General features: G+C 40.1%; 1 protein-coding gene across 10 annotated transcripts in view; it reads left to right on the top strand.

Annotated features, from left to right (window-relative positions):
- Positions 1-27,493, top strand: part of LRRC4C (leucine rich repeat containing 4C) — a 988,415-nt gene that overhangs the window by 884,786 nt on the left and 76,136 nt on the right. For 4 of the 10 annotated variants that reach the window (XM_081099068.1, XM_081099060.1, XM_081099063.1 and 1 more), the window contains one exon: positions 1,042-1,122. The exons of the other annotated variants lie outside the window; for them this stretch is intronic. The gene's annotated coding sequence lies outside the window, so the exon portion shown is untranslated. The remainder of the gene's footprint in view (positions 1-1,041; positions 1,123-27,493) is intronic. 10 annotated transcript variants of the gene reach the window in all.

The following is a 27,493-nucleotide window of genomic DNA, read 5'->3' as shown; positions in this document are numbered from 1 at the left end:
GAGCCATGCTGGCAGGCGATACTAGCTTTTCTTCAATATGTTATAGCTAATAGAACACAGTACTTCAGGTTCACTTGTGCATATTTTTTTTAATGAGCCCAATTAATTAAATTCTGGCTTAATGGTTAACTTAATAGGGACATTAGCAGTGTCCACTTCTACATCCATGAATCTGGGTTTTGCCTTGCTGAGTCATATATTTAAATATCCTTTAAATACCCTACCTAAACCATTGCTTGACTTTCAGGTTTCTCACTAGAAAATAGTAACAACATAAAGTTGAAAAAGGGAGGGATGGAAACATTTAAAATAAATAAAAGCCAGAAAGACACTTCCCCATAAGAGTTAGGAATGGGAAGTAAGTAAATGGGTTAAAGCATGGCCCATGATCAAGGCAGGTCCTCCATTCAATCTGCCTTTTTTCCTAAACACACCAACTCTTTGTTTGTTAAGCTAATAAACTTGTAATAAAATACAAAGATTTCCCTACAGAAAAGGGCAGACAGCTAATTAAAAGATGCTAAAATAGGCAGCTCCCTAGAGCCTGGAGTGGTTTTTAAGGTTGATTTTGAATGACTTGTCCGGGGAGTCTTCCAGAAGGAAATACATCTTTGTTTGGGTTTAGGTCATGGGCTAGACTCCCAGGGCTCCAGTGATCCTTGAGGAGAGATGCCTGAGGCAGAGCCCAACAGAGGAAGTCAGATCCTCCGATAGGGGGAGGGGATGATTGACCATCACTCTGAAGCTATACTCAGTCGCAGCCCTTCTCAGGCAAAGAGCATGCCCATGGCTGTTGTCTTCTGCTTTGCTTGTCTGTGGTGGGAACCAGCAACCTCTGCAATCCTGAAGTCTCAAGTTTAGATCCAGTCTCAGCGGCTGGAACACCAGTAGTGCCAAGTGCACTTTAAATATCTTTTCATCTTCTTGTATGTTGCTTTGGAAGGAGAATGTTCTAGATGTGGCCCCTAGTTTTGCTGAATAATGGCATTGTCAGGCTGTATGGATTCTTTCATCATCTAGTCCAATCACCTCATTTTTCAGATCAAGAAACTGAGGCTGAGAGAGAGGGGACTTACCCAGAGTCACTCAGCTTGTCAGTGACAGACAACAGTGGAACCTGTGGTAAGTTGTATGACCTCTTTGGCCTTCTCTTTCCAAGTCTATAATGAGAAATTCTACTTATGTGACGCTTAATTTTAGATTCCTAACATTTAGTGAGATTTCCATTTTGTAATCATCAAGAGCCTTTTATAAAAATGATGCATTTACTATATATACCTCAATAACAGTGTTCAAGCATTTTGAAGATGGCTAACGTTCTAGTTAAAAATGTTGTATTGTGTACAGATATCTCTGTATATGGCATGGATTTAGATAAAATATTTGGAAAATACACCTGGTTTTGAATATGGTTGGTAACTTACTGTATTACATCCTAACAGTACAAACAACTTTTTAACAAAACTATAGTAAATGTTTCTTTATTGTTTATTGCCTTATGTTGTTCTCCTCATTGCTGAAAAGTTCAGGTGTCATGAATGAGTAAGGATGCTGGAGACACACTGCAGTGCAGGGTAGATATGCCCAGGTTGATTGTAGTTAGTTGAAAATTCCATTGCTTATAGCAAAGATTGGCTTTCTTTCTGCTCATTTATTCAACAGGCACATTTTAGACAAACTGACAGCAAATTCATTACGTAATGACAGCTATAAAAGCTTTCATCAAGCATGTGCATGTTTGGTGTCTCTGTATGGGCTAAGCTGGGTTATAGAGTGTCAAGGGCAAAGGAGTCAAGGATAAGGAAGACTTGGGGTTTTAAGTCATTGTCTCCATGGAGTTTTAGGGGCATATAGGAGGATCAAGGAACTTAATGACCTTTCTTTTTCCTTTATTCCTTCAATTCCTTCCTTCCTTCCTTCCTTCCTTCCTTCCTTCCTTCCTTCCTTCCTTCCTTTACTTATTTATTTACTTATTTATTTTTTATCTGTTTTCCTTAAGCTCATCAGATGTAAATCTTTCTAGTCTTGTAAAGCTCTGTCTTACAGGTACATTGATATTCATTATCACTGCTAAATAATGTGATTTTTTGAAATTCAATTTATAATGCAGAGCACTCTGAGGTTGGAGAGTTCATTGGCTACAGGACGAGAAGCCTTTTCGTTGTTTGTAAGGGAAAGCATCTTTGTACCACTGGGATACAGATTCTTAGACACTGATTACCTAGATGACATATGACAAGTTATTTGTGATGATGTTTATAAGGATGCCAGAGGGGTCAAATGAGATAATGCACATGAAAGAAATGTGTACAATCTAAAATATAACCAGAGTCTATTTTAAAATATATTTTATTGATTTCAGAGAGGAAGGGAGAGGGAGAGAGAAAAAGAGATAGAAACATCAACGATGATAGAGAACCATTGATTGACTGCTTTCTGCATGCCCCCTACTGGGGATCAAGCCCACAACCTGGGCATGTGCCTTGACCAGTAATCTAACAGTGGCCTACTGGTTCATGGGTCGATGCTCACCACTAAGCCATGCTGGCTGGGCTCTCTGCCTCCTTTAAAAGAGACACACTTATATTCTGTTACAATCTATGTGTCAGGAATCATGTGGCCCCACCTAACTGTGAAGGCAGTGGTGGAAGGGTGCTAAGGCGTTATAGTCTTCTCTAGGCCCAGGAAAGAAAAGTTAGCAAATACTGGTGAGTGTTTCTGCATCACAAGTTCCAGGGGGAGCAAAGATTCATTTGTTAATGTTATCTCTTTCTATGGGAGCTGTGCAGTCATATGAGAAAAACAATAATTACAGACGAGTATGTAAGGCTATATTACAATTTGGCAGGGCCTATAGTTCCTTAAGCCAGCAACTGCTGTTCTGTTTAGAGAGTTCCTTTTTCATCTGCAAGAGCTGACTTGAGATTTAAAGATTCCTTGTATTTTCTTAAGTTCATGCTGTCTACTTAGTTTTCTTAAATATAGGCCAAAATGTTTTAAAAGCAAAGCCTGGGTCTTTGAATTGTTGGAGCTTTTTGTTTGTTTACTTTTGAACCAGTGGCCTTCTGATAGTTGTTTCATAGAATGAAGAAAATTTTCCTTTTCCACTGTAAGCCGTGATGGGCAGAATGTAGCCACCATCTTTGTTGGGCACTTGCTCTATCACTGTCTCAGCATTTATGCCTGTCATGGTCATCTATGGAAATATGGAGACAGTTTTCTGGCATCCCATACAAACAGCAAAGGACATGCAATTGGAGAAACCTATACCTTGTGGAAAAATAAGAGTGAAAACTAAGTTTAACTAACTAACTAACTAACTAACTAACTAACTAACGAAGACCATGTAAGTAAGTTTAGGCTTCAAATCATGAACAGGTTCATGAAATTGGGTTGAAGATGACATGTTGCTATAAAGTCTATCTATTGTGTGTGGATGTGTGTGTGTGTGTGTGTGTGTGTGTGTTTAGTACAATGCTTTTTGTTAAAACTGTTTTACTTTAAAAAAATTGTGAAGAGATAAAAATATGGTGTCATGTTGATTTATAAACAAAGGGAGGATAAAAATTGGTACTGTCTTTTGATTTTTTTCTTAGAGTGAAAACAATTTTTAGTCTTTATGTCTTTTTTATAACTGTAATGTGACTTATCTAGAGACTTATCTGGGATTTCACTATAAAATGTTTCCTCTCCACAATTGCTCCCTATGACTTAATTTTCATATTCCATGGGCTTTAAGTTATATCCAGTAATGGCTTTACTTCGGCACTTAGAAGTATGGTATAGCCTCTAAGTAAACATTTTCAGTGAATCTAGAGAGGCAGTAGATGGCTGATGAGATTTTGAAGATAAGCTAGACAGGAAAACTATTAAAATTACAGAAATAATAGCAATAATAATACAATCATAAATAATAAGTAGGCATTCTTTATGATCCAAGTATTGGGCTAAATGTTTTGCAAAGATCTTTTCATTTCATCTGCATATTTATGAGAGGCAGGCACTGTCATGAGCCCCATTTTAACAACCAGTTTAGAGAGATGTTAAATAAATTTCCCAATATCACATGACCAGAAGGTATCTGTCTGACATGTTTAAAATTGTACAGCTATAAAGTATGTGGATGGTTTATAAATGTGTGGATAATCCACAAATCCACAATATAACCAAAGGAAACTTCAGCCTAAACTGTGTTGTTGTATATCCTGTAAAATATGTGGTCTGGGGTTAATATTAAATATATGTTAAAATGAAAAATTTAGCTATGTCTCTAAAATATGAGGTTTTAATTGGAGTAGTATAATAGCTACAGAGGAAAAGGCTTCTTGGAGGAGAGGAAAATATAAAGAAAACATTTATTCTTTGAAGAGATAGAGAAAGAGGTTAAATTTGCTTTGCATATTTCTGAAGTAAATGGATCATTCTTTTCTGCTCCCAAGTGATAATTTTCTTCTCTTCTGAAAGAATTGAAACTTCTGATGTGTCTCAATATTTTATGGGTGTTTTTTGTGTGTTTTTACGGGGGGGGGGGGGGCGAGGAGGGCCTGATCTGGCATGATAGCCTAGCACTGTTAGCAAAAATGTGTCATTCCTCTCTATGTATTTTTGTCCTCAGCTAAAATTAGCTTTGCTGAGCAAATAGATATGTGCAGCCACCCTAAGCAGATTATTTCCCAGAATGCCAAAGGAAACACTGACAATGGGACTTACTTCTTCCTTCATTAATATGTTTTCTTTTTTATTGAATTTATTGGGGTGATATTGTTTAATAAAATTAAATAGGTTTTAGGGTTACAGTTCAATCATCTGTGTATTGTATTGTGTGTTCACTACCCCAAGTCAAGTCTCCTTCCACCACCATTTATCCCCTGTTTACCATCTCCTACATCCCCTTAGCCCAATTCCCTCTGGTAATCACCATACTATGGTACATTTACATAGTGGAATACTACTCTGCCATAAAAAAGAAGGAAATCTTACCCTTTGCAACAGCATGGATGGACCTGGACAGTATTATATTAAGTGAAATAAGGCAGTCAGAGAAAGACAAATAGCATATGATCTCACTTATATGTGGAATCTAACTAACAGGCAACTAATTGATGTGTGTCATCTATGTTTCTCTCTCTCTGTGTTTCTCCCCCTCCCTTCCTCTCTCTCTAAAAATCAATAGAAAAATAATCTCAGGTGAAGATTAACACAAACATTTTTTTAATTAAAAATTAAGAAATAAACCTACCATTCAAGTTGCTCTCTGGATTATATGCGATAACATATGACTCATTATGCTCTTCACCTTGCAGACAGCTGGTCTATCCTGAGGGGTAATTTTTTTCTTATTGTAGCATAGCTTTAAACAATCCTATAAAATTAAAATCCATGTTCTGTTTCAGGTTTCTTATTTCTCAAATAACCATGCTTAGAAACCTATGTTATTCTGCAGTCCTTTTTTTTTCTTTTTCAATGTTCTTTTACTCCTTTATTCTCTTTTTAACACCCATTGTTGGTATAATTACATAACTCTTTGCTCTCAATAAGGAATAATTGACTGAAAAATCCTGGTGTTGGTACTGCATCCAAGTGAGAAGTTGCAAACCTTCCATCACCATCAGATTTGATACCTCTCTCCTCTATCTACCTTTTTTTCCCACGTTACTAACAAACCTGTGCTATGCTTCAGCTCTATGACTTTTTGAAACAGATATGTACATGTGGTGAGGGATGGCATCAGTGGTAAACTCATTGACCTAATTCTAACTTTGCCGAGAAGTTGTGTCTGGGGAAAGAGAAAAGAAATGTAAACAGATCCCAAACCATCATCATCATCATTGTCTTCTTCAAAGGAACATCGCCTGCTTCCATAGAATGAGAGGGATCAATATGGGATGAGTTTTACAGGGTTTGATGATCCACTGGGAGGAGGTGGATGAGGAAAGATCATCGATTTACCAGTGAATTAAATTATTCTCAATTTTAAAACCAACTTCATCTGCCAGAGAATCCCACCATTAAAATCACATACCTCTCTATTCCAGCTCCTCCCCTCTCCCTCCCCGCAGTTCATTTGCACAGTGTGTCCCCAGGACGCTCTTCCTGTGAGTTGCTGGGTTCTTGGTGCACTGTGTTCCAAAGTTAATATCATGTCATGGTACCATATGGGCGACGGCAGAAAATAACAGCCTTTCAGGGCTCACCTTTCAGAAGTAGGGGGTGGTTGGACTTAATTAATGAATGATGTAAGATCCTCCATAATCCTGAGATAAAAGACTATGAAATCAGAGAACTGCTATTTCTCTCCTTCTAAATAAATACCTTCCAAGTTAATAGGGATTTGAATAGCTGTTAAGTGCAAAATGTACAGCGCATGCAGGCATGTGTGTGTGTGTGTGTGTGTGTGTGTGTGTGTGTGTGTGTGTGTGTGTGTGTAATGAACTACATTTAATTCTGGAAGGAACTTTTGGCTGGCCCCTAATGTTACCTGAGGTCAGATATTATTTCCCCCAAAATTGTAGAGCTTATTAGAGTCAGACTCCAAACTATAACCCAGACTGTTTAGACCCAGTTTTCTTTGCAACATACAAGACTGCTTCACTATAGATGTTCTATATAGAATCATTGGAATATGACCAAGAACTAAGGAAAAATGGTTTGTGATTGAACTTAAACCTTTTCAAGTATAAGCAGGATTATTACTGTTCCATGAAATATCGTAAATGACTTTTCATCCCATTGGGCCTAGAAAAAGATAGAGTCTTAGAGCCACCGCTATGCTAGGGAAATATTACTGGCAACAATCCATATCATTTGCCAAGGCAACAACCACCTTCCACCACCGATTGGAGTTGAATGCATTATTGTGTTTGTGTTGAGGCATTGTGGAAAATTGCTCATAGGAAGTACATAGAGGTTTTCTGTATAGCTGGCCAAAAGAAAGTTCCAAAAAATGATTCATTGGCATAATTTCATCCAGCCTAAAATTGCTGCTGTAGAATAGGATAGTAGTCTGAGTCACAATAGAATGAATTCTGGACTTTGAATCAGGTGACTTGAGATTAAACACCCAAGCCAAATTCCCCTTTCGAACAGTATGATTTGTGGCAAGCCACCGAGCTTCTCTGAGCCTCAAGGTAATGTTTTTCAAAAACGGAACTGATAATTTCTAGGTCATGTAGTTTGGGGGAGAATTATATAAGATAATTCAGGTAGAATTTTTTGCTTTGAATAGTGATAATAACATGTGTATAGTAAGAAATCAGCTATAGATATAGTATTTTGAAGCTAAATATAAAGAAAGATGTCAGCAATAATCAGGATGCATGTTCAGGGTTTGTTATGTAGAAGGCAATCCTCCAGAGACCAGAAACAGAGAAGGAAGTGTTTATATAATGAATGAGAATATCTCTAGGCCCTGGCCTGGTAGCTCAATTGGTTAGAGCTTCATTCCAATGCCAAGGCTGTGGGTTTGATTCCGGGTCAGGCCATATACAAGAATCAACCAATGAATGAATGAATAGTGAAACAACAAATCTCTCTCTCTCTCTCTCTCTCTCTCTCTCTCTCTCTCTCTCTCTCTCAATCTCTCTCTCTCTCTCTCTCTCTCTCTCTCTCTCTCTCTCTCTCTCTCTCTAAATCAAAAACATTAAAAAGGTACATCTCTTAAAAAAATCTATATCCTCCACTAATTATGTAGCTTCAGTTTGATACCACACTTCAAGACAATATCATTACCACACATATGGATGGCCAGTCATTCTTGAAAAAAAAGAAGAAGAAATAAACAGAGAACTATAGAATCTACTTGGAAGCTTCATTTTTGTAGGAAAATTCACTTCCTTGTAGCTTACCATATTATGTTTTCATTTATTTAATTTCATGTTGGCACCAGAGTTGGCTTAATCTCTTAATTCAAAGTCTTCAAGAAGCCATACTCATCAATATTTTCCACTTTATTTCCCAAATGGAATTCAGGCTAGTTCATGGCAAAGGTTTTACTTTTTTATTTTTAAATTTTAATTAATGAAAGTATTACATATGTTCCCTCCCCCCGCCCCGATTGACCTCTTCTAGCCCGCCTCCACCTCCCACCCCAGACCTTCACAACCCTATTGTCTGTGCCCATGGGTTATGCACATATGCATACAAGGTCTTTGGTTGATCTCTTCCCACCCACCCATTCCCACCTTCCTTCTGAAATCTGACAGCCTGTTCCATGCTTGTCTCTGGATCTGTTTTGTTCATCAGTTTATTTTGTTCATTAGATTCCACATATGAGTGAGACCATGAGATACTTATCTTTCTCTGGCAGCCTTATTCTGCTTAGCATAGTAGTCTCCCAGTCCATCCGGTGCTGTTGTAAATGCTGAGTTCTTTCTTTTTACAGGTGCATACTATTCCATTGTGGAAATGTACCACAGCTTTTTTTATCCGCTCATTTGCTGATGGGCACTTAGGCTATTTCCAAATCTTAGCTATTGAAAATTGTGCTGCTATGAACACAGGGGTGCATATATTCTTTTTGATTAGTGTTTCTGATTTCTTAGGATATAGGTTTTTGCTATTCAAATAATTTATGTCTGTTTCTCTAAGAATAATGTTCCTGGTATCTTCAACTGCATTACTCATGGTTTTATATAGGAAATTATAGAAATTCATTCCCACAATAGCTTTTATTGGTCTCTTTATACTTATAATTACTTCAAGTCCTAGGCAATAATAATGGCCTATCCACAGATTCTTATGGGTTATTGTGATAACTCCATTTTGTTTTAATAGGATGGATGGGCCTCCAGCTATCTGGCATTGTCCGGGTGGGTTTCCACCCTATAGCACTTGATGGGATATAAACAAAATAAGCTTTGGGGGATGTTTTAACTTTATGTTGCTATGGAAGTAAAATAAGTAAAAGTAAGTGAATGGAGTTCATGAAACTTCTTGCATATTGATGATTTCCAATCAGAATAGCTTAATTCATTCAATGGCTATTCAGTATTACATTGGTTCTAGATGATAGAGAGAGATAATGGGTTAAAGCATGCTCTCTATATGAAGTTGCTCCAAGTTGTAGGGGACACAGGACCTGGGGAGGTAATTATATTACAGTTTAGATACAATGCAGATATCATGACAGACTAAATGTTCTGCAGATTCTCCTAACTGAATGTGGGGGTGGAATCATTTCTGGGAATATTTCCCCAAAAGATAATGCTTAAACTAAGACTTAAAAAGTGGAAATTAGCCAGGAGAGGAATATTGGAGAGTATGAGTTGTTAGCTTTTGTGCCATGACATTTTTATCTGTCACTCCAATACTGATGAACCATAAAACATGCAACTGAGAGAATATAACAAAGAGCAAAGCAGACTGTATCATTAGAATTAAGGGAAGTGCAGCAAAGTGCCACATTATGGGCTACTTGTCAATGGGGAATTTGTCTTGGGGACAAAATGCCAGTAATTTATTGACTACTTACTTTATGCAGGTTAAGGATTTTACATATTTTATCTGATTTTATCCCAACAACAAATCTCTAAGAAAAAAAATTATGATTATTATTTAAATTATAGAGATTAATCAGTGAATGAAGGCTTATAGGAAAGAGTAGGTTCGTTTCTTACATACATATAGATAGTGGATAAAAGAGTTGGGATAAGAATCTGGTTTAACTGGGTCTAAAAATCATGATCTTTGGGCTATGTTGCCTTGTCTTTATAAATTGCATTTGTCATATTGCATTTACTATGGGCACCACAAGTGTTGAAAAGTTTAAATTGGAGAAAGATGAAAAAGCCAGGCAAGTAATGAAAAAATTGGATTTGGTGGCATATACAAATAGATTAAAGGTTATTAAATAAAGCCCAAGATATAGGGAGGCAATTTATCCACACATATAAATGCTAAATAGAGCCGGAATTATATATAACCCAGATCAACATTATATAATAAGGATTTTAATGAATGTGGAGGCTACTGAGTATTTGACAGCCTCTATAGAATAAAAAGCTATTGGATTTTTGAAAGTTATCTCGTGGGAAATACTGGAAGCTAAAACACTTGAGGAATGTAAAGCTAAATTGGGTAAAACATACCTCGACTCTCCAATATGATCTCTTTGTGTAAAACGCATGCACAAACACACAAGCATTCAAAGCTACTTTTAATTTTTACAAATCATGCATCAGTTTATTTAAATAATGGTTTTAATCTTAGAAGAGAAAACTTTTATAAAATTAAATTGTAGATAGAGGCTAAAGCGTCGTAGGATAAGTCAGAGAAACTGAAGTCTCCTTACAGTGGGATGGAAAATATGCAGTCATTTAAAAATAATTAATTTTGCAAAGGGATATTTTAACGGAAGGTCTTGGAAAGGGGGCAAGGAATTAATTTCCCAAAAGGCACTGCAGATAAAATTGTGGTTGGCACATTTCATTCTGCAGATACACCTCTTCCTGGCATCTTGTCTGGACTCTTAGGTGACATTAGAAAATAGCGGTGCTCTAATGATTGTCCAATCATGCAAATGAGAAAGGCACCTTACAGACATTTTGCTCTGCATAGACACTCTGAGCTTAGCCTTGGTGTGGTTGCTTCTTAGGGAGCTCTAAAAAGAAGTAGTGGAGTCATTACCCAGACCTCTACTGAGTGGGAGTTTGGGGTTCTTTATCGTCCCTAAGCCTCCCTACTCAGCCATGGCAGAGATTGTGATATTGAAAGGGGCCATCCTACTGACCTGGTAGTCTCTGTTTGTTTGTTCTGAATCTTTGCATCACACTGGCACTTGTGTTCTCGCGTTCTATGCTTACTTAAGTGTAGACATCCTTTCTCATATATTTAAGATTTCTTTATGCATTTCATCTCTTGCATTCCAACTAGTCCAGGCCTCAATTGCTTCTCTGGCGACAAGATAAGGGGTGATGCTGTTTTTGCTATTTTAATCAGTACCCACTGGACTCAACGAAGTCTATCATGATTTCCCCATTCCAAACGTAATAACAAATGGACTCATTATCCTGCCACACTGAGTATTTTATACTATGGAAACTGCCTGTATTTCCAGCCTTTTCCTATGATTTCTTTGCTCTAGTTCTTCACCTTCTCCTACAGGTGCTATTGATGCATTCAGGCTGGTGACGACTCAGGTTCATACTTGGCCACTTTCCAGCTTTTGCCCAAAGGGCTCCCTCGGCCTTTACCACCATTTCTCACATGCTGTGTACTCCTTCTGCTCTATTGACATTATCTACCTATTGAAACTCTACAAGAATCTCCTGAAAATCAGACCTTGAGCTTCCCTGCTAAGCCAAGATCTATTTTTTCAGGAAATTCCCTTCTTTCCTTTGAGCCTTCACAGCACTAGTCTGGCATCCTCCCTGAGGACCCATCCCAACCCATTATGAGCACTCATTGTGTTACCTGAACTTTCTATTACAGGCATTTTAACATGGGAGGTGATGGATAAATATTACTGAATATTCAGGAAATGTTTCTTTGAAATGCATTGCTTGTTGTCAAGTGAAAACTGAATTCAGAAGCAATCTAAATGCCTAGAGGTACAGGGAATGAATAAATGCGTTATGACACATCCATATGTGATTTACGCTGCAGTTATTAAAATAAGGTTTACAAAGAAATTGTAATGCCATGGAAAAATGGTTATGATATACAGTAAATGGTTGACATCCACAAGGGATTTTTCCCATTCCTTTCAAAGGTACCTGGATGTTTTAATAAAAGTATAAGAATAGTAACTAACCCTTACAGGTTATTTAATGTGCCCAGTAATCTTGAGTTGCCATGTATCTTATTTAATGGAGAAAAATAATGGGTGTCCAAGCAGTTAAATAATTTGCCCAGGGTCAAGTACTTCCAATGAAACAATAAAGTTTGGTGGCTAAGAGGGAGGAAACTTAAGTCAAAATGCCCGAGTTTTAGTCACTCTCCCATCACTTGTGAAGCACTCACCCTTTCTGTGTATCTGTTTTATCAACTATGTAACAGAGATAATAACACTGTAATAATAACAATTGAGATAATAAGAACCTTAAATAGCCACACGGGGGTAGTGGTTACCATTTGGAGAGTGAAGGTCTATTAGAGACCTATAAGAGTGGAGAATTATACTGGGGAGGGGGTCAGGGCAGAGAGCAATGACTGCAATTACCAATAGAGTGGTCAGAGAGGACAGCTTGAGACAACATTTGGGCAAATATAAACAAACAAAAAGCAAACAAACAAACCGTGAAAGAGCAAGCTATGTAGATATTTAGAGGGAAAATTTCCAGGGAGAGGGACTAGGAAATGCAGAGACCTTGAGTGTGGGAAGCATGGCTTAAAAGAGGAATGGTATGGAGGCCAGTGAGGATGCAAGAGTGAGCGTGTGGACAAAGTGGATGGGCCCAGAATGGCCATGGCCATCATGAGGAATCAGGAACTCCACCCTTGGTTTAATTTATTCATATACATATCACCTATTTATTAATATGTAAGTGGCATACATAAACATATATTTAGCAATATATGTGCTAACTAGTATATTTATATTTAAAATTAATGTCAAGGTTTAAGACTCAAATGCTACATAAGCCTGTTCCTTCCTCTAAAACTGTTAACCTAGAGGTCAGCTAGAATGTTTTTCTGGCCACATTTTTATTTTATAAGTGTGTCTATAATTTTAAATGCTCTGTGATTCTCTAAGCAGATCTTGGGACTTACATTACCCACAAAACTAAATAATATTTAGGGGCACAACCCTCTTTAGGTCTGTCCTTGTCCCAGCAAACTTGCTATTTTATTTTCTCGGGATTGAGTTGATCTATAAAATTCAAATGTAGTTGAAATGTATTATTATGGAATAAAATAAGCCAATTTATATAGGCAGATACTTCTGTAAAATTAATGAGAATAATAAATCACGGTACAGAAGGAGAGATGAATGCGAAGCATTTTTAGAATAACGGGCAGTGGCCACATGACACTGTACGGGAAGTTAAGGTAATTTCAGGTATTTAGTGTTATCTTGCATGTCATCTCACTAAAGAATACCTGTCATATGTTAAATCTTCGTGACACATTGTGACACTTACCTACTATGTAATAGACTTTCATCCGAGATTTTGGCTTTGCCTATGATTTCATTTTTAAAAGAAACTTTATTATGTTGCAGTGGTAGCTATAATGCCCATTTTTTAAGTTTTTTTTTTTTAATTAAGAAAATGTTCTTAATTAAGAATATATATGTCTATATATACCATATTTTAATTCAATTAAATTTTAATATTTTGAAGTTGCTGCCTTCTAAATTAGCTTTCTTATTTTACTTAATCAGATAATTATCCCATTAATGAATAGTTTTTATATGAAGAAAGATGGAAAAGGATGAGAAAAGGTATGAACATTGTTGAGTGCCCACTGTATGCCAAGGTCTGTAAAAATACTGATACTGCCTGTCATTTTTCAGTGACATTTAATAAATACATTGAAAGCACAAAACAGTGAAGAGCAGCTATTATCATTATTGTCCTGTATACTATGCACTTCACATGCATTATCTCATTTAATATGTATACCAGACTTGCAAGGTAGCTAGTAATGATTTCATTTTAAAGATAAGAAAATTGGGGAGATACCAAAATTTGCCTAAACACACACACTTCTAATACATGATAATCCCAGGACTCCTTCCTGAGCCTGTTTGACCATAAAATCTGTGTCCCCCCATCACAATGTCTGTCTCAATTATAATTTACTAATACCTGAAAATAATATTTTTCTGTCCTGGCTTTTTTACTTACTAGCTGTATTTAGTGTTTCTTAAAAAGGTTACTTACTTTTAGTCAACCTTAGATTCCTTGTCTATAAAATGGGGATATTAATATTAAATATGTTATAAACATATTGTGATTATTATATGAGATAATCCATGTAAACAAACAATAAAATGCTTCAACCAGGGTAATGGCTCAATACATGTGAGCTTTTATCTCTTTTCTAAAGTTTCTGCATATATAAGTAGGAAATGGAAGAAATTATTTGACCTGTTAACTCCATATGGTGTCGTAAAATAGATTTTCTATCCCTTATGTTCCTTCAGTCTTTCCAACCACACCACTTTCAAATTTTGATCTTCCATAATTTACAGATTATGTGCAACCAGATACCATTATTAATGAGCTTAGAGGAAAATTGATTAACCTCCTAATGACTTCCTTCCCCAGACCTGAACCTGATCCTGGATTTCCTCAGATGCTCTGTGATTGCTGCCGGCTGCCTGTAATTAGTGTTTTCTAAAGGATTGACTCCATCATCTTGTCCAGCCCAGTCCTCCCCACCCCCACGAAGGACCTGAGGTCTTCCCATTGCTCTGATGACTTGTTACCAACTCCGTTCCTGGTGGTGCAGAACAGGGACAGGCATGTTGAGGATGCCATTTGTTTTCACGTTCACTTTTTGTTTCATAACTGGGGAATTTCACAGAAAGATTTCATGCCTATTCTAGTTTCTGGGAAGCCCCCGGGTCTTTCTCTTGCAATTCTGTGTTCTTTCTGGGCTGTCCTTGTTCCCTGGTCTCCCTTCTTCCACCTCTCTGTCCCCTTTCTGAAGATAACCTGTTCCTATCAAATGATCCATTTGGGCCTGGCTGGTGTTGCTCAATGGTTCAGCACCTACCTATGAACCAGGAAGTCATGGTTCGATTCCCGGTCAGGCCACATGCCTGGGTTGCAGTCTCAATCCTCAGTGTGGGGCATGCAGGAGCAGCTGATCAATGATTCTGTCTCATCATTGATGTTTCTATATCTCTCTTCCTCTCCCTTCCTTTCTGAAATCAATAAAAATAGATTTTTATAAAATGATCCATTTGGTATCATGAAAGCTTTGTCTTCTTTTTTTCTAGAAAATATTGTCCAGTTGGACAGAAAGACAAACCTTAGATTGTGCCTCCTTGTACCTCCTAGGCCCAGGCTTGACTCATAGAACAGAGGGATAATCAGGGAGAGAATGAAGAAAATCAGTGTTCTATTGGTGTCTTCATCTTTTGGGGTGACTAACTTTGGAAAACAAACAAGTGTGCATTTTAGCCCTGAGGACATGGGAGATAATGGTTGCTACAAGAATAACCAGATTCTGTCAACCATCCTGCACAAATGAAGCGGTCAAGTTCATCTTCATTACGCAAGTACTATACTGACAGCAAATATGAAAGTCTCTGCACAGCTCTGAAATCATAGTAGAAATCTGGAGATTTTGCAGGTGCATATTAATGCAAAAGAAGAAAGAAAAAAGGAGAAAGAAATGCAAAAAGAAACAGAGGAGATGAAGACTTACATTTGCGTTGACAATTAAACAGTTTTACCCAAAGCAGTGGATGGTGAGAACAGCACCCCAAGATAATATAAAAAGAGCATCAATGTTTGAGTAGTTTAAACCTTTTAATACTATGTAAAGTACATGCAACCACATAAGCATACATGCAACTAAATAAGAAGGAAAATGTCCCCATATTTTTCTTATTTGCTTCTTTTATTGACAAAAAACAAACAAGCAGATGAACCTCCTTGCCAGCTGTGAACAAAGAAGGCCCTGCTCCTCAGCCCACAGACCTTTCCCCTCTCTGCTTTCTCGAATGCTCTGCACATTTCCCTCTCAGTTCGTCGGCCTCTGGGCTTGCCAAAGAGCGCCTGTTCTTGGACCTCCCGCTTTTGTTTTTTGGCCTTTTTAAGCAGTTCTTAATTATTTTCTTTGTTTCTTTCTTGAGCCAGGACTGAGCTTGGTCCTTTCTCAGACTGCCTTAGTGATTTTCCCGGCATGGGAAAATTTCCATGGGCCTCTTCACGCATACAGTCAAGGTCAGGGGTATGTTTTTATTTATTTCTTGGACCCAGCAGGGGTTTCCTGCCTGGTTTTGTATGTCAGTTCCTCAGTTAATTGGACTAATCAATCTAATGAATTTTTCTGAAGTTGTTCAACAGCCATTGTAGCTCTGAGAGCTATGGACTAGAGTCCACAGCATGGAGTATGACAGGTCTGATTTTAAATTCCCTTTTTTTCCAGCTCATAACCTATGTCTGGGCTTACATGTTGTTGTTTTTTTTTGTTTTTGTTTTGTTTTGTTTTGGTTTGGGTTTTTTTTGCCATTTTCTAGATGTGTGAGCCTGAACAAATACTTAAATTCTCTCTGAACTCCTCTTTGGCTCATTTGAGATTATATTTGAAACTGTCATCTTCCATGTAAGTTGCAGTAAGGATTCCTAAGTCTGTAAAACATATTATAGACAACTTGGCACATAGTAGATGCTCAATCAGTGTAGCGATCTGTAGGAAAGGAACTCCTTCTTAATGTATTCAATGCTTCAATCTCACTCTGCCACTTGAGATGAGACCAGCCTATGCTTACAGCTCTTTGAGTAGGAGGATTATATACCAGAACATCATGATTTTATGACAGAAAGAAGATCCTAGGGATCAGGGTGTTCCAACTAATAATACCCTTTTTGTTTTGCCTACTAGGAAAGGGAGTTGACCATCATTTCAAGGAATCTGCTAAATAACATTCAGCTACTGAATAGCTGAGCCAAAATTCCTGGCCTCTTGACCCCAATATGGTGTCCTTTCCCCTTACACCAGTTCTCCCAGGGTTTTTGCCCACAGATAATGTTCAGTATTATATCCACATGGGTGCCAGCAACAGCAAGTTTCATCAGATTAGCCAAAACGCCATTCCTTTTGTTCTTACTCAAAAATGATCAATAAATGATCAATAAATGATCAAAAGGCCAATAAGTGAGAAGAACTCTGACGAGGCACAACCTTGAATATATCCTAATTGTGAGAATAAAGATGGTATTAAGGAACATTGCTACTCTAACACTTATTATAGAAAATTACATGAGACACTCCCCAAAATATTGGTCTACTGGTCTTTTGTAAAATATGTTGAGAATCGGTGCTCTACGTTGAGGTTAGCTTTTAAGTGGCATAGTACATTCAGCTTTTATCAAAAAGGCAGGGCAGGAAACACGTGGAGGTGTTGCTGGCATCCTGGTACCAAGATGTCTCTAGATTTCAATCCCAGTCTCTATGGCTTGGGTATCATTTATTTGCCAGTTTCTTTTAGTTGGAAGTATTTCTACTCAGCCATTTCGCTAGCATTTCTCAGTGGTTGCCTCCCAAGTTATTGTTCCTTCACATGCCATCTTGTAGGAGGAACCTAACTTGAGGGCGAAGCATGTGAATCTAGAGCTTCCCACTTAGATTTCAGTTCTGCTTCCAGTGTTGACTGGATGTGGGAACTTGAGTAAATTATGTAGCAACTGCCTCTCTGTTGCCTCATCTTAAAAATGAAGATAATAATAGTATCCACTTTATAGGGCCTCTGTGATGTTTATATCATATATTATACATAAAGAATGTATATGCTGTTTACATTTAATATATGTAAAGAGCTTAATAGAATGCCATACATTGTGGATATCATTGGAAGCATTGGAAATTATTATCTTTTGACTGGGAGCAAAGCCCCAATCTAACTCTTTGTACAGACTGGAATAGATCTAAGGTCTCATTTAGTAATTCCCAAATATTTAGCTTCCTCATAGCTTCCCAGACTTTTGCAATGCTCTTGCACTCTTTATATTTTCAGGTATTTATCTTGCCTACCCTGTAAAAGTTGTGTTTTTACAAACTACTAGAAGTTTCCAAAAGGAGAATGTAATTACCTTGAGCGCTTTCCTCATAAGTCCACAATAACAAGGATTGAGTTTGTTTTTCAGAGATATTGTGCTTAATTAATATTTATGCAGGACTTAGTGAAATCATGAAGATTAGCAGATGTCCTTCACTAAACAGGTGGTGAATATATCAACAATCGCAACAAGAGCAGTGATGCTACAACAGTACCTATTTCAATTACTCAGACTCATTAACAAGTCTGGTAAGCGTGGTTTCATGTATGGTTGCTACCCAATCTGGTAAATGGATTGTCAGGCAAATAAACACAACTTTAGGGATATTTTAAGATAGTAACATGAAATGTGAATTTTACTTCATGCAAATAACAGAAAAGCAAATATACAGGTTATTCTGTTCCATGGACTATTTTGGTAGTCCCCCATATCAATGTTTTTCCTTTCTGTGATTTCAATTGCCCATGGTTAACTGCCGTCTGGAAATATTAAATGGGAAATTACAGAAATAAACGATTCATACATTTTAAATTGTGCGCCATTCTAAGTAACTTGATGAAATCCCCTGCTATCCCTGTCCACTCCGACCGTGACATGAGTCATCCCTTTGTCCAGTGTATGCATGCTGTATGAGCTCCGGGTCCTTCATCACTCATAGTCATCTCAGGTATCAGATCACATAATATCATAATATCACAGCGTTTGTGTGTTTAAGTCACCCTTATTTTACTTAACAATAGCCCCAAAGTGCAAAAGTAGTGATGTTGGCAATTCCGATATGCCAAAGAGTATCAGAAGTGTGCCTATGTACAGGAAAGAAAACAGAGTCTGTATAGGGTTTGGTGCTATCCATGGTTTCAGGCACCTACCAGGGATCCTGGATTGCCTTCTCAGATAAAGGGGGGCCGCTATAGTGCAGAGTTGGTATGATGTCTGTGAAAAATTATGAGGGATTCAGGCTTTTTCTCTGTCTCTTTCCTGGTATTCTGGAATAAATTGGTAAGCTTCAAGGTCAAAACATGAACCACAGTGGCTGCTAACTCTCCAGCCATCATGTCCACATTCCAGGAAGCAGAAAGGCAATGTAAATAGGGCATTCCGAAGATATCTGTATTCTGAATTTTCTTCTTTAGAGCAGCATATTTGAAATTCTCATAGGACACTTTGGCTGATATTCCATTTGGTCAAAATTTAGTCATGTGACCATACCTAAGTACAAAGGATTCTAGGGAACTCAGTCTTTTATTTGGGGCTCATTATAAGCCCCAAACTAAAACTAGGATTTTCAAGAAAGAAAGGGAAAATGGCCTTTGGGTGGGCAACTATTTTGATTTGGTATTTTGTTGATTTTCCTTAGTACTTCATTTTTTCAAGATATATTTACTTCCTGTAAAGCATTTCCATGTTGTTGTTTTTTTTAATTCTGTTTATAATTAAGGATTTTTTCCTATTTGTTTTTGCTTTAAGTTTATTAACATGTAGTGCTTGCTTTTAAAAAGCTCGCAAAAAACTTCCCCAAAGCACATGAACAAGGAGTGCAGTTTACTCTTTCATTCATTTTAGTTAATGAAACTTTACTACGTACCCTCTGTGTGTGGCACTGATACAGGAGCTGGGAATGAGAGAGTAAGCAACACAAAATATCAGCCTGCATGGCCTTACTAGGTGGGGGAAGATGAAAGTTAAGCAAATCTGACACAATGTCAGGGTGTGGTAAATAGAGCAGAGTCAGGGAGAGTGTTAGGGCAGGAGGATGCTATCTTTAACAAGGAGATCAGTGTAGGCATTCCAGTGGAGAAGGCAGCAAAACAAATGCCCTCAGGGAATGTCCTTGAAGGAACTTCTACCTGCTGTGCTCAGCAACTACAAGGAGGGCCAGGCAGTTGGACTTCAAGGATGGATGGAGAGTTTTAGGAGATGAGTTCAATAGGGAGAGAGATCAGAGTCTAGTGCACCAAGAGGGTGGATAATTCCAGCACTTGAAAGAATAGAGCTAGCATTCTACAGCAGCCAGAACAAAATGGAAAATGAAATGACCATTCCCACGTTTTAGTGTTTATTTTTCTCTTCTTCACCATGTATTTAATGATTGCCTACTACAATGTGTGAAGCTCCATTAGGATCAGAAGATAAACCACAAATAGGAAATGTTCTCTGTTGGCAAGGTGCTACAGACTTCAGATCAGCTCAGAAAGCTTTGGGCCCTAAACTTTATAGCTGTGTATCCAGGAGATTTCTTTTTTTTTTTTCTTCCTTTTTTTTTTTTCATATTCTCTTCTCCTTATTAAGATTTTTATATACAAAACTAGAGGCCCAGTGCACAAAAATTTGTGCACTCGCGGGGGGGCGGGGGGGGGGGGTCCCTCAGCCCGGCCTGTGCCCTCTCGCAGTCTGGGACCCCTCGGGAGATAACGACCTGCTGGCTTAGGCCTGCTCCCAGGTGGCAGAGGGCAGGCCCGATCCCTAGGTGCAGCCCCTGGTCGGGCTCAGCGCAGGGCCGATGATTGGGGGGTTGGGGCACCGCCCCCTGTCATGCACAGAGCAGGGTGATCAGGAGGTTGTGATGCCACCCTCAGTCACGCTCAGGGTAGGGCTGATTGGGGGGTTGGGGCACCATCCCCTGTCACACTCAAGGCAGGGTCGATGGGGAGGTTGCGGCGCCACCCCCTGTCACGCACAGAGCATGGCCAATCAGGGGGTTGGGGCACTGCCCCCTGTCACAGAGCAGGGCCCATCAGGGGGGTTGGGGCTCTGTACCCTGTCACGCACAGAGCAGGGCCAATCAGGGGGTTGGGGCGCTGCCCCCTGTCACGCACAGAGCAGTGCCAATCGGGGTTGGGGCGCTGTCCTCTATCACCCACAGAGCAGGGCCGATCAGGGGGTTGGGGTGCGGCCATTCTCACACTCAGGGCAGGGCCGATGGAGAGGTTATGGCTCTACCCTGTCACACACAGAGCAGGGCCTTGGGGGGGTGGAGGGGGGGGGGGTTGGGACGCTGCACCCTGTCACACACAGAGCTGCAGGGGGATCAGGGGGTTGGGGAGCTCCCCCCATCAGGCACAGAGCAGGGCTGATCAGGGGGTTGGGGCGCCTTCCCCTGTCAGGAACAGAGCAGGGTGGATAGGGAGGTTGTGGCCCCGCCCCCTGTCACACACAGAGCCGCAGGGCGATCAGGGGGTTTGGGCGCTGCCCCCTGTCACACTGATCCTGGTGCCAGGAGGCATATTACCCTTTTACTATATAGGGTAGAGGCCTGGTGCACGGGTGGGTGCCGGCTGGTTTGCCCTGAAGGGTGTCCTCAATCAGGGTGGGTGTCCCCACTGGGGTGCCTGGCCAGCCTGGGTGAGGGGATGATGGCTGTTTGCAGCTGGTCACACACCCTTCAGGGTGGGGGTCCCCACTGGGGTGCCTGGCTAGTCTGGGTGAGGGGCTGAGGGCTGTTTTCAAGCTGAGGGTGACTGAAGGTCCCAACTGCTCCTTTTTTTCTTTTTTCTTTTTTTTTATTCTGGGCCAGGTTTAGCTTTGAGGCTTGACTCCAGCTCTTAGGCCTCTGCTGCTGAAAGTAGGTTTCTGGCCTTTGCTTACAATGTTGCAATCCTGCTGGCTGAAGCCCGGAGGACTAAAGCAGGTTTCTGGGGTTTTGTTTAGCTTCTATATTTGTTACATAGTTGCTTAGAGTTGTAGGTCAGAGGCCTGCAGCGGCAGGCGGGGAACGTTGGAGTCCTCCGTCACTGAAGCAAGCAAGCCTCATGTTAGTTTCAAGCTGCCTGGCTGCCGGCCGCCATCTTGGCTGGCAGTTAATTTGCATATTGCCCTGATTAGCCAATGGGAAGGGTAGCAGTCGTACGCCAATTACCATGTTTCTCTTGTATTAGATAGGATAAGCCTTGAGCCCTAGCTGTTTTGGTTCAGTGCATATAGCATCAGCCTGGGGACCAAAGGGTCCTGGGTCCAATTACGGTCAATGGCACGTACCTTGGTTACAGGCTCCTCCCCAGTCCAGGCCCTGATTAGGGCACATGCAGGGGCAACCAAGTGATGTGTTTCTCTCACATCATTGTTTTTCTCTGTCTTTCTCTTCCTCTTCCACTCTCTTTAAAAATAAAAATAAAAATAAAAATAATGAAAAAATATCCTTGGGTGAGGATTAACAACAACAAAAATCAAAACAAAAGAATACAAAAGCCTTAAAGCTCAACTTTAAGTTAATGTTCTCTCTTGAAGACATACAAAAATCTTAGTGCCCCATTCCATTCTTGAATCTGTCTCATATCTTTTGCTAAACACCACTTCCTCTGACTTGCATGGCCTTTATCTCTTCTCTGGCAAAGTCTAATTCTTCCTCATGGTATTGTCTTTGAAAAGATTTTTCCCAGCTCTTTTTCACAGAACTAATTGTTTCTATCAGTATCCAGCCCAGTCCTTCTCTTATATTAGGCATTATGATGTATTATCATGTTTATATGCTTATATTATACTTTCCCACTGGAATACAAGTTTCTTAAGAACAGATGCAATGCTTATTTACTGTTGAAACTCTGATATGCAGCAAAGTGCCTGGAACATATATTAAGCATTTAAATATATGTTCGTTACATTTTTAAAATGCCCATTAAAGACAAGGCTAATATTAATGTCTACATTATGGTACATATAATATAAACAAGTTGTGTTTTGATTATGTAATCTTTGCTCTCTAAAAACCATTTAACCTTTAGCTTTTAGCCTTTATCAAAAGTTATTTCTAAGTAAAATGTGTGTTTTCACATTTCTATTAAATCTTGAATATGATCTACCATTTATGTCTTATGCAGCATTGAGTGGCCTCACATTCCTGCATAGTTCTTAAATTGAATTGACTTAGATTTAATCTATTTTATGATGAACAGTAGACACAGATGTCTATTATGAAACAGCCACCTTGGGGAAACATAAATCCTAGAACAATCTGATGTTTATAGAAATATAAATGTATTTACTAAACCACAAGCTCTTCACTAGACTGTGAACTCCTTAAGGACAGGAAATATAGTGTATTTATTCTCACATATCATGTGCAAATTGCTGGGATCAAGGTGCATAATCCCCTATCTGAAACCCTTGGGGGAGGTGGTAGCTTGTAAATGTCTAAAAACTGGTTCTCAGAAAACACACACACACACATACACACACACAGACAAGAAAGCCTTGATTTGTAGCTTTCTTATTTCCTCTATAAATAACCCCACATTGGTTAATCAGGCTACCAAACTGAAATCATTAATTGTGAAGTTATGAAGATATTCATACAATTGACTAAGGCATAAGCTGACCACAGTTGTCAGTATACTATCCTCAGGTCTCTAAATGGGTTTAAGGATTCAGAAGGTTTATTTATTTTTTATTTTAAGAAGCTAATATGTAGCCGAAACCGGTTTGGCTCAGTGGATAGAGCGTCGGCCTGCGGACTGAAAGGTCCCAGGTTCGATTCCGGTCAAGGGCATGTACCTGGGTTGCGGGCACATCCCCAGTGGGAGATGTGCAGGAGGCGGCTGATCGATGTTTCTCTCCCATTGATGTTTCTAACTCTCTATCTCTCTCCCTTCCTCTCTGTATAAAATCAATAAAATATATATATTTAAAAAAAAAAAAGAAGCTAATATGTAAATCTAGTATATATTATGTAACACCTTCAGAGGTATCTGGGGTAATACTTGTAATAAAATGCATTAGTATTTCTGCAGTAAAATAAATAGGTGTTGACACTAAGAGACATATATAAATTCCAAATATATAAAACTAGAGGCCTGGTGGGATCGGGCCTAAACCGGCAGTCAGACATCCCTCTCACAATCCAGGATTGCTGGCTCCCAACCACTCGCCTGCCTGCATGATTGCCCCTAACTACTTCTGCCTGCCAGCCTAATCACCCCCTAACCACTCCCCCGCCAGCCTGATTGACACCTAACTGCTCCCCTGCCAGCCTGATTGTCCCCAACTGCCCTCCCCTGCAGGTCTGGTCCCCCCCAACTGCCCTCCCTGCCAGCCCGGTCACCCCTAACTGCCCTCCCCTGCCAGCCATCTTGTGGTGGACATCTTTTGACCACATGGGGGCAGCCATCTTGTGCGAGGGCATGACTGTCAATTACCTCTTTATTATATAGGATATTACCTCTTTATTATAGAGGATAAAAACTTTCGGTTTTTAGGGTTGTTTTTTTTTGTAATTTAGAATTGTATAGAAAGTATTAGGATTTTTGTATCCACATTTTTAGAAAAGCAGTACTTCAATGAAAAACTATGCTCTAGAGCACACCTATCCAATCTATTCCACTCCAGTCCTACTCATTGTCTTTGAACTATTTTGCACCTCTGTAACTTATAGGCAGCTGATGGCTATGCAAAGTATATCTTGTCCAGTGGAATTTCAACTGACTTCTCTCTCCCCAACAACTGCAATTTAGCTCAATATTCTTTTACTCCATGTAACTGTGTAATGTTTTGACTTCAACTTTGGACTGGTATAACACCTTCTTCGTTTCCTAATGTCATATTGAACAAAATAATTGTTTTATATGTGCATAGGAGTCATGATTTTACATTTTCTTAATGTTTCTTTTAACACACTATAGGGGAGATATTAGACATGTTCTAGGGAATTCCTGAGAGCGGAACATGGACTGCTGTTGAAATGCAGGATTGGTTTCGGTGTCCAATAGCATTGTCAGATATGGAGAGCCATGGGTTTCCCTGGAAGTTTGGTTCCCTTCACTGGGAGTGCCCCAAGGAGAATCAGTGCCTGACTGCTATATGTAGAGGTTGCTATGGGATTGATCAATATAGGAGTATTTATGACAAAGTCTATAGGGGAGAGATGGAATGAAAGAACAACAAATTTTATGAAGTTTACAGATTTAAAGTTTAACTTAAGTCTAGCTCTTACCCCTAGTATGACTCAAGTGGCATAGAAACACTCAATGAATCATTAGTTACCTAAGATGACCGGGAGCTTGGATAAATCCATAACGATAAACTTAGCTGATGAAATCAGGCCTCATTGGTATCCGGTATGACTAATGAATTCATTAAAGTTCTCTTTTAGGAAATCAAAGATGTTTTAATTATAGGAAAAGTAACTTGCCAATCCCTTGACTCTCTCATTCTGGAAAGTCAGTGTGTCTGGCTTTATGCATGACTGTTCCAGATTCACAGTTTCCCACAGCCTAGAAATCAGCTCTACCTGCGCTTATGTTCCCACATTCGAACTCTCTATTTCAACTCTCAAATGAATCCATTTGCAAGAACATCAAAGGCAACATAAAAAGCCATTTCAGCTACAACAACAGTTTTGTATAGTATGTTAGGATTGCTCAAGGCATGGGTAATAAGTTCATAAACATTGGCTTTCTTTCTAGAGCTGAAAAGATTTGGGAACTGAGAGATTGAGTTGTGTGATATAGACAGCTGCCAACCATTGTTTCTTGTAAGGGAAGGCTCTATGACTAGGATTTTGTTTGTTCATGAGTGTGGGCAGTATAATTTTTCCATAGATTTATACCTCTTACCTGTTGTGTATTATGGAAAAGCTATCGCTTCTGGAGCCATATCGAATGAATATATGGGTTATATCTGGTTAGAGCAGAATGAGAGCTAATGATATGTAAGTTTGGCCATTCTCTTCACACATAGATGCCTACATACACATTTATAATAAAACTTAACAGTAGCATCATTTAGGCTACTTCTAGTATGTCCTTCTAAATAACCAGAATTAATCCCCATCCTCAACAGATACAGACTCTGAAAATCTAGGTGTAACTGCCTAAGTCATCAAAATCACCTGTGTATTCACTACTCAAGAGGATGATCTCCCACATTGAAGACTGCAAAGTCATGTAGCCTCCATGAACAATGGCAATTAATAATCCCACATCTAGGACTTTATCCCAAGAAACCAGAAACACCAATCAGAAAGGATATATGCACCCCTATGTTCATAGAAGCACAATTTACAACAGCTAAGATTTGGAAACAGTCTAAGTGCCCATCAGCAGATGAGTGGATTAAAAAACTGTGGTACATCTACACAATAGAATACTATGCCTCTAAAAAAGAAGGAACTTTTACCATTTTCAACAGCATGGATGGAACTGGAGAGCATTATGATAATCAAAATAAGCCAGTTGGGGAAAGATAAATATCACATGATCTCACTCATATGTGGGATATAATGATCAACATAATTTGATGAACAAAAATAGATCCAGAGACAAATGGTAGGGAGGGGGGAGTTAGAGAGCAACCAAAGGACTTGTATGCATGCATATTAGCATAACCAATGGACACAGACAATGGGGCAGTGGGGGCTTTCTCAAGGTGGGAATGTCTGGGGGGGTCAATTGGGGAAAAAGGAGAACTAGGTAAAACTTTAGACAGTAAAAAATAAAAATAATAATTCCTCTCTCTGTTTTATATGACTGTTGGAATAATTGTCTTGATTATTTTCTCCTTTACAATACTTTTTTAAATTTATATTTGTATCTACATATATTTATTAAGATACTAGAGGCCCGGTGCACAAAAATTTGTGCACTCGGGGGGGAGGAGGGGTCCCTCAGCCCGGCCTGTGCCCTCTCACAGTCTGGGACCCCTCAGGAGATAACGACCTGCTGGCTTAGGCCTGCTCCCGGGTGGCAGAGGGCAGGCCCAATCCCTAGGTGCAGCCCCTGGTCGGGCTCAGAGCAGGGCCGATTGGGGGGTTGGGGCACCGTCCCCTGTCACACTCAAGGCAGGGTCGATGGGGAAGTTGCTGCGCCACCCTTGTTCACGCACAGAGCAGGGCCAATCAGGGGGTTGGGGCGCTGCCCCCATCACACACAGAGCAGGGCCCATCAGGGGGTTGGGGCGCCGCCACTCTCATACTCAGGGCAGGGCCGATGGGAGGTTATGGCTCTACCCCGTCACACACAGAGCAGGGCCCGTGGGGTGGGGGTGGGGAGCTCCCCCCTATCAGGCACAGAGCAGGGCTGATCAGGGGGCTGGGGCGCCTTCCCCTGTCAGGAACAGAGCAGGGTGGATAGGGAGGTTGTGGCCCCGCCCCCTGTCACACACAGAGCCGCAGGGCAATCAGGGGGTTTGGGCGCTGCCCCCTGTCACGCTTATCCTGGTGCCGGGAGGCCTCTCGGCTCCGCTGATCCCGGTGCTTGGAGGCATATTACCCTTTTACTATATAGGGTAGAGGTCTGGTGCATGGGTGAGGCCGGCTGGTTTGCCCTGAAGGGTGTCCTGGATCAGGGTGGGGGTCCCCACTGGGGTGCCTGGCCAGCCTGGGTGAGGGGATGATGGCTGTTTGCAGCTGGTCACACAGCCTTCAGGGTGAGGGTCCCCACTGGGGTGCCTGGCCAGCCTGGGTGAGGGGCTGAGGGCTGTTTGCAGCTGGTCACACACCCTTCAGGGGGGGGGTCCCCACTGGGGTGCCTGGCCAGTCTGGGTGAGGGGCTGAGGGCTGTTTTCAGGCTGGGGGTGACTGAGGCTCCCAACTGCTCCTTTTTTTCTTTTTTTCTTTTTATTCTGGGCCAGCTTTAGCTTTGAGGCTTGGCTCCAGCTCTTAGGCCTCGGCTGAAAGTAGGTTTCTGGCCTTTGCTTACAATGTTGCGAATCTGCTGGCTGAAGTCCGGTGGTATTTGTTACAGAGTTTCTTAAACTGCCCGCTCAGAGGCCTCCAGCGGCAGGCAGGGAACGTTGGTTTCCTCCGTCACTGAGGCAACCAAGCCTCATGTTAGTTTCAAGCTGCCTGGCTGCTGGCCGCCATCTTGGCTGACAGTTAATTTGCATATCTT

Source organism: Myotis nattereri (assembly GCF_964212035.1).
Source record: "Myotis nattereri genome assembly, chromosome: 9".
Lineage (NCBI taxonomy): Eukaryota > Metazoa > Chordata > Mammalia > Chiroptera > Vespertilionidae > Myotis > Myotis nattereri.
This window is presented reverse-complemented; position numbering and strand designations above follow the sequence as displayed.